The following is an 11,854-nucleotide window of genomic DNA, read 5'->3' on the forward strand; positions in this document are numbered from 1 at the left end:
TCGAAACTGAAGCAGGTCTCGACCCGAATCGTTACCCATTCCTTCCAGCATTTTGTGTCTACCTAAACAGTGCCTATCCACGTTGCGGTGTGCCAGCAGGCTGGAGGAGCGGGCAAAGGCCTTGCAACAGAGCGGGCAGGTGAAGGGGCACTGGCCAGTGTGGACTCGCCGGTGCTCCAGCAGGTGGTCAAGGCGGGTGAAACCCTCACCACAGGACACGGAATTTTTTGAGGACGTAATTAGGAAAATGGACAAGGGAGAGCCAGTGGCTATAGCCATTATTATCTAAATAGTGTCAAGTTGGAAAAAAGTGAAGTACAACGGGATCCAGGGATCCTTGTTCATCAGTCACTGAAAGTAAGCATGCAGGTACAGCAGGCAGTGGACAGCGAATGGCCTGTTGGCCTTCATTAAACTGATAACAACAGATACTACACTTGATCTTAGCCAAAAGGCCGAGAAGCGAGAAAGGCCTGTTGGCCTTCATAACAAGAGTAGTTGATTATAGGAGCAAAAAGGTCCTTCTGCAGTTGTACAGGGCCCTAGTGAGACCACACCTGGAGTATTGTGTGCGGTTTTGGTCTCCAAATTTGAGGATGGACATTCTTGCTATTGAGGGAGTGCAGCCTCTTGGTTCACACAGATCAACTCCCGGGATGGCGGGACTCTCATATGCTGAGAGAAGAGAGCGGCTGGGCTTGTACACTCTGGAATTTAGAAGGATGAGACGTGATCTTATTGAAACATGTAAGATTATTAAGGGTTTGGACACGTTAGAGGCAGGAAACATGTTCCCGATGTTGGTGGAGTCTAGAACCGGAGCCACAGTTTAAGAATAAGGGGTAAGCCATTTAGAACGGAGATGAGGAAATACCTTTTCACACAGAGAGTAGTGAGTCTGTGGAATTCTCTGCCTCAGAAGGCAGTGGAGGCCAATTCTCTGGATGCTTTAAAAAGAGAGTTAGATAGAGCTCTTAAAGATAGCGCAGTCAGGAGATATGGTGAGAGGGCAGGAAAGGGGTACTGATTGTGGACGATCAGCCATGATCAAAGTAAATGGCAGCGCTGGCTCCAAGGGCTGAATGGCCTTCTGCACCTATTGTCTATTGACAGGCAGGGGAAGGGACGCTCACCGCCGGTGCTGCCACAGGCTGGACATGCGGGTGAAACCCTTGCCACTCAGTGCACTCAAAGGGTCTCCCTGGTGTGTATCCGCTGGTGCTCCCGCATCCCATGTGTGCTCTTGCTGGCGTGAGCCTGCCGGTGCTGCCGCAACCCCCACGAGGTGTCAAACGACTCACCGCAGTACGGGCAGTCGTAGGGCTGGCCACTGGTGTGCACCCGCTGGTGAGACAGGGCATGGGCGGCCATGGAAAAGTGCTCTCCACACACCGGGCTGGGGAAGGGACAATTGCTGGCGTGCACCCGTTGGTGGTACAGCAGGTTGCTGGACTGGGTGAAGACTTTGCCGCACTGGGTGCAGGTGAAGGGGCGCTCGCTGGTGTGGGTGTGCTGGTGCTTCAGCAGGTTGCAGGAGCAGGTGAAGCCCTTGCCGCAGTCACTGCAGTTGTAGGCCCGCTCCCTGGTGTGCAGGCGCATGCGCACCTTCAGTTGCGTGAACGACTTAAAGCCTTTGCCGTAATCGGAGCAGGTGAAGGGCCGCTTACCGCTGTGCACCCGCCGGTGCTCCCACAACCCCGACAACTGGGCAAAGCTCTTGACGCAGGTGGAGCAGCCATAGGGCTACTCGCCCGTGTGCACCCGCTGGTGCACCTGCAGCCCTGACAACTGGGCAAAGCTCTTGCCGCAGGTGGAGCAACCGTAGGGCTTCTCGCCCGTGTGCACTCGCTGGTGTATATTCAGTTCCCGCGCCGTTTTGAAGCTTTTACCGCAGTCGGAGCATTCAAAGGGGCGTTCTCCCGTGTGCACCCGCCGGTGCCCCTGCAGCCCCGACGATTGGGTAAAGGTTTTGCCGCAGTCGGGGCATTGAAAGGGGCGTTCTCCCGTGTGTACCCGCCGGTGCACCTGCAGCCCCGACAACTTGGTAAAGCTCTTGCCGCAGTCGGGGCAGTCAAAGGGGCGTTCTCCCGTGTGCACCCACTGGTGCACCTGCAGCCCCGACAAATGGGTAAAGTTCTTGCCGCAAGTGGGGCAATCATAGGGCTTCTCGCCCATGTGCATGCGCTGGTGTCCCTGCAGCGCCGACAAATGGGTAAAGCTCCTGCCGCAGGTGGAGCAACCATAGGGCTTCTCGCCCGTGTGCACGCGCTGGTGCCCCTGCAGCCCCGACCAACCGGTAAACCTCTTGCCGCAGATGGAGCAGCCATAGGGCTTCTCGCCCGTGTGCACCCGCCTGTGTATCATCAGTTCCTGCGCCGTCTTGAAGCTCTTGCTGCAGTCGGAGCATTCAAAGGGGCGTTCTCCCGTGTGCACCCGCTGGTGCACCTGCAGGCCCGACAATTGGGTAAAGGTCTTGCCACAGTCGGAGCAGTCAAAGGGACGTTCTCCCGTGTGCACCCGGCGGTGGTTGTCCAGCAGGCTCGGGTACTGCCAGGCCTTGCCACACACGTCGCACTCATAACGCTTCTCCTTGTACCCCGTCATGTGGTCCTCCACCGAAGCTCAGCCCCTCAAAGCTAAGCCCGCACACCAAGCAGATGGAAAGGGGGGAGGCTCACCGGCCGCCCTCAATGGCCGTTACGTCCCCTTCTCGCCATCCACAGCAATGGCTCCTAATCCCTGCACGAGGGGAACACAGAGGGTCAACAAGTTGGCAAACAGGACATTACTAACATAGAAACATCGAAAATAGGTGCAGGAGTAGGCCATTCGGCCCTTCACGCCTGCACCGCCATTCGATATGATCATGGCTGACCATCCAACTCAGTATCCTGTACCTGCTTTCTCTCCATACCCCCTGATCCCTTTAGCCACAAGGGCCACATCTAACTCCCTCTTAAATATAGCCAATGAACTAGCCTCAACTACATTCTGTGGCAGAGAATTCCAGAGATTCACCACTCTCTGTGTAAAAAAATGTTTTTCTCATCTCAGTCCTAAAAGATTTCCCCTTTATCCTTAAACTGTGATCCCATGTTCTGGACTTCCCCAACATCGGGAATAATCTTCCTAGATCTAGCCTGTCCAACCCCTTAAGAATTTTGTACGTTTCTATAAGATCCCCCCTCAATCTTCTAAATTCTAGCGAGTACATGCCGAGTCTATCCAGTCTTTCTTCATATGAAAGTCCTGACATCACAGGAATCAGTCTGGGAAACCTTCTCTGTACTCCCTTGATGGCAAGAATGTCCTTTCTCAGATTAGGAGACCCAAACTGTACGCAATACTCCAGGTGTGGTCTCACCAAGACCCTGTACAACTGCAGTAGAACCTCCCTGCTCCTATACTCAAATCCTTTTGCTATGAAGGCGAACATACCATTCGCTTTCTTCACTGCCTGCTGCACCTGCATGCCTACTTTCAATGACTGGTGTACCATGACACCCAGGTCTTGTTGCATCTCCCCTTTTCCTAATCGGCCACCATCCAGGTAATAGTCTACTTTCCTGTTTTTGCCACCAATGTGGATAACCTCACATTTATCCACATTATACTGCATCTGCCATGCATTTGCCCACTCACCCAGCCTATCCAAGTCATCTTGTAGCCTCCTAGCATCCTCCTCACAGTTAACACTGCCCCCCAGCTTCGTGTCATCCGCAAACTTGGAGATGTTGCATTCTATTCCCTCGTCCAAATCATTAGTATATATTGTAAATAGCTGGGGTCCCAGCAATGAGCCTTGCGGTACCCCACTATTCACTGCCTGCCATTCTGAAAAGGACCCGTTAACTCCTACTCTTTGCTTCCTGTCTGCCAGCCAGTTCTCTATCCACATCAACACTAAACCCCGTGTGCTTTAAGTTTGTATACTAATCTCTTATGTGGGACCTTTTTGAAAGCCTTCTGAAAGTCCAGATATAACACATCCACTGGTTCTCCCTTATCTCCCTTATCCACTCAGATTCGTCAGACATGATTTACCTTTCATAAATCTATGCTGACTTTGTCCAATGATTTCACCACTTTCCAAATGTGCTGCTATCCCAACTTTAATAACTGACTAGCAGTTTCCCCACTACCGATGTTAGACTACCTGGTCTGTAATTCCCCGTTTTCTCTCTCCCTCCCTTTTTAAAAAGTGGTGTTACAATAGCTATCCTCCAATCCTCAGGGACTACTACAGAATCTAAGGAGTTTTTTAAAATTATCACTAATGCATCCACTATTTCTGGGGCTACTTCCTTAAGTACTCTGGGATGCAGCCTATCTGGCCCTGGGGATTTATCGACCTTTAATCCATTCAATTTACCTAACACCACTTCCCGGCTAACCTGGATTTCACTCAGTTCCTCCATCTCATTTGACCCCCGGTCCCCTGCTATTTCCGGCAGATTATTTAAGTCTTCCTTAGTGAAGACAGAACCAAAGTAGTTATTCAATTGGTCTGTCATGTCCTTGTTCCCCATGATCAATTCACCTGTTTCTGACTGCAAGGGACGTACATTTGTTTTAACTAATCTTTTTCTCTTCACATATCTATAAAAACTTTTGCAGTCAGTTTTTATGTTCCCTGCCAGTTTTCTTTCATAATCTATTTTCCCTTTCCTAATTAAGCCCTTTGTCGTCCTCTGCTGGACTCTGAATTTCTCCCAGTCCTCTGGTAGGCTGCTTTTTTCTGGCTAATTTGTATGCTTCATCTTTTGTTTTGATACTATCCCTGATTTCCCTTGTTATCCACGGATGCACTACCTTCCCTGATTTATTATTTTGTCAAACTGGGATGAACAATTGTTGTAGTTCATCCAAGCAGCCTTTAATTGCCTTCCATTGCATATCCACCGTCAACCCTTTAAGAATCAATTGCCAGTCTATCTTGGTCAATTCACGTCTCATACCCTCAAAGTTACCTTTCTTTAAGTTCCGAACCCTTGTTTCTGAATTAATTATGTCACTCTCCATCCTCATGAAGAACTCAACCATATTATGGTCACTCTTGCCCAAGGGGCCACGCACAACAAGACTGCTAACTAACCCTTCCTCATTACTCAATACCCAGTCTAGAATAGCCTGCTCTCTCGTTGGTTCCTCTACATGTTGGTTTAGAAAACTATCCCGGATACATTCCAAGAAATCCTCTTCCTCAGTACCCCTGCCAATTTGATTCACCCAATCTATATGTAGATTGAAGTCTCCCATTATAACTATTTTACCTTTGACACGTGAACATTACTGGTGCTTGAAGGGTGGGAAGGGTGGTGGGGAGGGGAGTGGGGATGAATGTGGAGGTTGGGGCAGGAGGAGGTAAATGGGGGAGGTATGAGGGGGGAAGGAAGGGAGAGGTGGTGAGGAGGTATGAGGGGGGAAGGATGGGAGAGGTGGTGAGGAGGCATGGGAGGGAAGTGGGATGAGGATGGTGGAAGTGAGGGGAGGGGGAGAAGGGAGAGGGGTTATGAGGAGAGAGCGGGGGGAGAGGGAGTTGAGTGAGGGGGGAGGGGGAGAAGGGAGGGGGTGAGGAAGCAAGTGGGAGAAGGGAGGGCTGCACGACCAGCACTCTGACGTTACCCCCAATCCGAGGGGGACTGTCGGCCACGCACCCTGCCATTGCGCAGTCACGTGGGGGGCAGCATGCATCATAGGAAGAAGGTCACAGGGCGCTGTTGAGTTGCTGCTGGACCTTCCCCGTCCCCTCCCGGGTGTCCCGTCCCTGTCCGGGAGTGTCCGGAGTTTCCGTGTTGGCCCTGAGCTGGCGGGGTGGTGGCGGCCCCGGGGTTGAAGCCGGCGCGGGAAAGGGTGGAGGCACTGACTCCAGCTCGGATCTACCTGTCCCACCGGGTTGGTCGCAGCCCTGGACTGGTGGGGCGCCGGCCCTGAGCAGTGGTGGCCCCGGATTTGCAGCCAGAGTGGGGGGGGGGGGGGGTTCCAGCCTGGTTCCGGCTCGGCTCTGCTCCAGCTCCCGGAGGACCTATTCCTGGGCGGGCCGGGGGCCTTCGGCTGCACCTCTCGCCTTGTCCAGTGGCTGTCGGTTGGCCACCTCGGTGCCGGCGGGAGCCGAGCGCCGGTCATCGGTGGGGAAGCACACGGGATGCTGCGGCGGCTCGGCGGGTCAGGCAACATCTCTGAAACGTCAACCATTCCTTTCCTCCGGGGATGCTGCCTGTTCCGCTGAGTTGCTGCAGCGTTTTGTGCCCCCCCCCGTTGATGGCTGGTGCTCGGCTTTCACCGGCGCCCAGGGGAGTTTGTCGGCGGCCTCTGGGTGGGGCGGCGAGTGCGGCTGGCGGTCCCCAGCTCGTCGGGGAATGGGATCCTCGGGAGTTGGAGCGGGGTTGGGCTGCGGTTTGCGCTTCTTCTCCGCGCTGGTTGTGGGCCTGGGGACGCCGCTGCACCGGGCCGGTGTCCCATCGGTCCTGGGTCACCCCAGACATCTCCGGCCTCTCTCTGGGCGTGGATGGGACACACGGGGGGACGGGGACGGTCCAGTGACGGTTCGGCTGCGCTTGCGACACCGGGGACCCGGGTTTGATCCTGGCTGCGGATGAGGTGCGGGTCTGTGTACGCGCAGCTGCCGAGAATGTCTTTCCCTGTCACCCATTCGCATCTGCCCCCTCTCTCTCTCGCTGTTACACCTCGGCTCTCCCACTAACTGGCAGCCCCGCTCCTCAGATTAAATATATTTTTACAAATAAATTATGAATAGGAATAGAAAATTAAGAATGAGGCGGAGACAGTAGGCTGTGGGTAAGCTGGGAAGGGGAGGCAAAGGAGCGAGAAAGCAAGGACTACCTGAAATTGGAGAAGTCAATGTTCATACCACTAGAGTGCAAACTACCCAAGCAAAATGTGAGGTGCACCTGTAATTTACGGTGGGACTCACTCTGGCCATGGAGGAGGCCGAGGGAAGAAAGGTCGGATTCGGAATGTGAGGGGGAGTTGAAGTGCTGACCCACCGTGAGATCAGGCAGGTTATTGCGAACCGAGCAGAGGTGTTGGGCGAAGCGATCATCAAGCCTACGCTTGGTTTCACCGATGTAGAGCAGTTGACACCTAGAGCAGCGGATGCAATAGATAATAATAATAATACATTTTATTTGTATAGCGCTTTTCAAGGACTCAAAAGTCGCTTTACATGGTGAGTCAAGAACAAAACAAAATAGAGCAGTAAGACAGAGATGCAAAGGGGAGGGGGACATGGGACTAAGGGTATGCAGAGGTGAAGAGATGGTTCTTGAGGCGGGACTGGAAGATGGTGAGGGACTCAGAAGTTCGGATCAATTGTGGGAGGGAGTTCCAGAGCCTGGGAGCTGCCCTGGAGAAGGCTCTGTCTCCAAAAGTGCAGAGGTTGGATTTCAGAATGGAGAGGAGACCGGCTGAAATGGATCTGAGGGACCGTGAGGGTTGATAGGGGGAGAGGTCAGTGAGATAAGGGGGGGGAGCAAGTGGTTGAGGGCTTTGTAGGTGAGGACCTGGATTTTGTAGATGATCGGTGGGAAATGGGAAGCCAGTGAAGTTCTTTGAGGACTGGGGTGATGTGGTGCCAGGATTTGGTGTGGGTAATGAGTCGGGCGGCTGCATTCTGGACCAGTTGGAGTCGGTTGATGTTGCTGGAATTGATGCCAAAGAGAAGAGAGTTACAATAGTCCAGTCGGGAGGAGATGAAGGCATGGATGAGTCTTTCAGCAGCGGGGGGTGTGAGAGAGGGTCTGATTTTGGCAATGTTGCGGAGGTGAAAAAATGATGTTTTGACCTAGTGGCGGCGCGGCTCTGGCTGCAGCGGCTCTCCGGCAGTCCTGTTTGTTTTGTGTTTTTTGGGTTGTTTATATTCGTTTTGGTTAGTCTAGTTTTGGTTTTTAGTTTCTGTTTGGGGGGGGGGGTTGAAACGGGGCTTGCTGTCTCTCCCTGCGGGGGAATGCGACTTTTATGTCGTATTCCCCTTCTCTGCCTCCGTCTGCGCTGAGGCCTAATGGCGGAGCTGGCGACCCCGAGGCTCAGGAGGCAGAGCCCGCCAGGACTCGCCCTGAGCTCGCTCCCGTGAGGACGGCCCGGCTCGGGGCTGGAACAGGGCTTTCGTGAGGGGCTGTGACGCTACCGTGAGGACGGCCGGCCCGAGGAAGGAACGGTGCTCCCGTCGGATTGGCCGAGCTCGGGGAGGTACGGCGTTCCCAGCCCGAGGGAGGAGCGGTGCCCAGTCGGGGCGGCCCAGCCCGAGGGAGGAGCGGTGCCCAGTCGGGGTGGCCCAGCCCGAGGGAGGAGCAGCGCCCAGTCGGGGCGGCCCAGCCCGAGGGAGGAGCGGTGCCCGGTCGGGGCGGCCCAGCCCGAGGGAGGAGCGGTGCCCGGTCGGGGCGGCCCAGCCCGAGGCTGAGACGGTAACGGCACTCACGTGAGGGCGATCCGGCTCGGGGCTGGAACGATGCTCCGGTGGCTTGGACGGTGTTCTGGCGGCGGTGGCCTGAGTCCGGGGTTCGGCCGCGGGCCAGCGGCTGCGTCAGCAGGACTGGTGAGCGGCAGCTTCGACCACCCCGGGCCGCGGTGTTTGAGCCGCGGGACAGTTGTAAGATCGCCCGGGGGGGTATCGCCTCAGCGCAGAGGGAGAAGAGGAGGGAAGAGACTGGTGACCTAAGACTTTTGCCTCCATCACAGTGAGGAGATGTTGGGTGGACTCACTGTGGTGGATGTTAATATGTGTTTATTGTTGTTTTTTATTGTATTGTATTGTATGTATGACTGCTTCAATTTCGTTCAGACTTCGGTCTGAATGACAATAAAGGCTATCTAATCTAATCTAATCTTGACAACATGGCGGATGTGAGGCTCAAGGGAGAGGGTTGAGTGAAAGATCACGCCAAGGTTGCGGGCTTGAGGAGATGGGGAGACAGTGGTGCTGTCAATAGTGAGAGTGGGGTTGTTAATTTTGGTAAGTGTTGATTTGGAGCCAATGAGGAGAAATTCTGTTTTGTTACTGTTTAATTTAAGGAAGTTGAGTTGCATCCAAGATTTGATGGCTGACAGGCAGGAGTTGATATGGGAGACTTGGTGCTGAGATAGATCTGGGTGTCATCAGCATAGCAATGGAAGTCCAGTTTGAAGTGACGGAGTATATGACCAAGGGGGAGGATGTAGATGATGAAGAGGAGGGGACCGAGAACAGAGCCTTGGGGAACGCCTTGAGTGACAGTGGCTGTAGCAGAGGTGTGGTTATGGAGAGAGATGAAGTGGGATCGGTTGGAAAGGTAGGAACGGAGCCAGCTGAGTGCAGAACCTTCAATGCCGAGGTCTTTAAGTCTGGTAAGCAGGATGTTATGGTTCACGGTATCGAAGGCCGCACTCAGGTCGAGGAGGATGAGGATGTTGAGGGAACCAGTGTCAGCAGAGGTGAGGAGGTCGTTGAGGACTTTGAGGAGAGCAGTTTCTGTGCTATGGAGGGGGCGAAATCCAGATTGGAGGGGTTCGAATAGGTTATACGCGAGGAGGTGGGAATGAAGTTGTGACGCGACGATACGTTCCAGGGTTTTTGAAAGAAAGGGGAGGTTTGAGATTGGACGGTAGTTAATGAGAGAGGAGGGATCAAGACCAGGTTTCTTTAAGATTGGTGTGACAGCAGCAGTTTTGAAAGCAGAGGGGACAATTCCTTGGGACAATGAGGAGTTGAAGAGATTAATGAGGTAGGGGCAGAGAACGGGGAGGCAGGACTTCAGCAGGGGAGTGGGGAGAGGGTCGTAGGAGCAGGTAGTGGGTTTGGAAGAGCTAATGAGTTTCGAGATTTCAGTAGGGGTGACCAGGTCAAACTGGGAGAGGAAGCAGTGTGGAGGAGGGGTAAGGAGGTCAGTGGAGATGTTGAAAGGAGGGGCCTTGGTAGGTGGTGGAGTAGATGAGGTTGGAGAAGGTGCAGGTGAACCTCTGCCTCACCTGGAAAGACTGATTGGGTCCTTGGATGGAGTCAAGGGGGGAGGTAAAGTGACAAGTGTAGCATTTCCTGCGGTTGCATGGAAAAGTACCAGGGGAGGGGGTGGGAAGGGACGAATTGATCAGGGAGTTACGGAGGGAGCGGTCTCTGCGGAAAGCCGAAAGGGGAGGAGATGGGAAGATGTGGCCAGTGGTGGGATCCCGTTGGAGGTGGCGAAAATGTCGGAGGATTATCTGTAGTTTATGACGACTAGTGGTGTGGAAGGTGAGGACAAGAGGAGCTTGCCCTTGTTTTAAGAGTGGGGGGGATGGGGAATGAGAGCAGATGAGAGCTACGGGATATAGAGGAGACCCTGGTGAGAGCCTCATCTATAGTTGAAGAGGGGAACCCCCTTCTATAAAGAATGAGGACATCTCCGATGCCCTGGTGCAGATGCGGCGTAGACGGAGGAATTGGGAGTAGGGGGATAGAGTCCTTACAGGAAATAGGGTCAGAAGAAGTGTAGTGCAGATAGCCATGAGAGTCAGTGGGTTTGTAGTAGAGAATTCTGAGGCAGAGAATTCCACAGATTTACAACTCTCTGTGTGAAAAAGTTTTTCTTCATCTCAGTCCTAAATGGCCTACCCCTTATTCTTAAACTGTGACCCCTGGTTATGGGTTCCACCAACATCAGGGCCATGTTTTTGGCATCTACCCTGTCCAATCCTTTAATAATTTTATATGTTTCTACAAGATCCCCTCTCTTCCTTCTAAATTCCAGCAAATGCAAGCCCAGTCGACCAATTTTTTAATTATATGTCAGTCCCGCCATCCCGGGAATTAACCTGTTTAAGTAAGACAAGCAGATGCTGGAAAAATCGAAGGTAGACAAAAATGCAGGAAAAATTCAGCTCGTGAGGCAGCATCTATGGAGCGAAGGAATCCCTTCATACCAAAGATGCTGCCTCACTTGCTGAGTTCTCCAGCATTTTTGTCTACCTGCGGGAATTAAACTTGTGAACCTACGCTTCACTCCCTCAATAGCAAGAATGCCCTTCCTCAAATTAGGAGACCAAACTTGCACAAAATACCAGTCTCACCAGGGCCCCGTACAACTGCAGTAGCACCTCCTTGCTCCTAAACTCAAATCCTCTCGCAATGAAGGCCAACATGCCATTAGCTTCCTTTACTGCCTGCTGTACATCCATGTGTACTTTCAGTGACTGATGTACAGGGACACACAGATCTCGTTGCACCTCCTCCTAATATTGGCTCATTAACATAGAAACACAGAAAATAGGTGCAGGAGTAGGCCATTTAGCCCTTCGAGCCTGCACCGCCATTCAACATGATCATGGCTGATCATCCAACTCAGTATCCTGTACCTGCCTTCTCTCCATACGCCCTGATCCCTTTAGCCACAAGGGCCACATCTAACACCCTCTTAAATATAGCCTATGAACTGGCCTCAACTACCTTCTGTGACAGAGAATTCCACAGATTCACCACTCCCTGTGTAAAAAATGACTTTCTCATCTCGGTCCTAAAAGACTTCCCTCTTATCCTTAAACTGTGACCCCTTGTTCTGGACTTCCCCAACATCGGAAAATAATCTTCCTGCATCTAGCCTGTCCAACCCCTTAAGAATTTTGTAAGTTTCTATAAGATCCCCCTTCAATCTTCTAAATTCTAGCGAGTACAAGCCGAGTCTATCCAGTCTTTCTTCATATGAAAGTCCTGCCATCCCAGGAATCAGTCTGGTGAACCTTCTCTGTACTCCCTCTATGGCAAGAATGTCGTTCCTCAGATTAGGAGACCCAAACTGTACGCAATACTCCAGGTGTGGTCTCACCAAGACCAGTAGAACCTCCCTGCTCTTATACTCAAATCCTTTTGCAGTAGAACCTCCCTGCT

At 52.8% G+C, this 11,854-nt stretch overlaps 1 pseudogene; it reads right to left on the reverse strand.

Annotated features, from left to right (window-relative positions):
* Nucleotides 1-287: 287 nt before the first annotated feature.
* On the reverse strand, nucleotides 288-467 carry LOC116973862 (annotated as a pseudogene).
* Between the last annotated feature and the right edge of the window lie 11,387 nt (nucleotides 468-11,854).

This window comes from Amblyraja radiata, chromosome 5 (genome assembly GCF_010909765.2).
Source record: "Amblyraja radiata isolate CabotCenter1 chromosome 5, sAmbRad1.1.pri, whole genome shotgun sequence".
NCBI lineage: Eukaryota > Metazoa > Chordata > Chondrichthyes > Rajiformes > Rajidae > Amblyraja > Amblyraja radiata.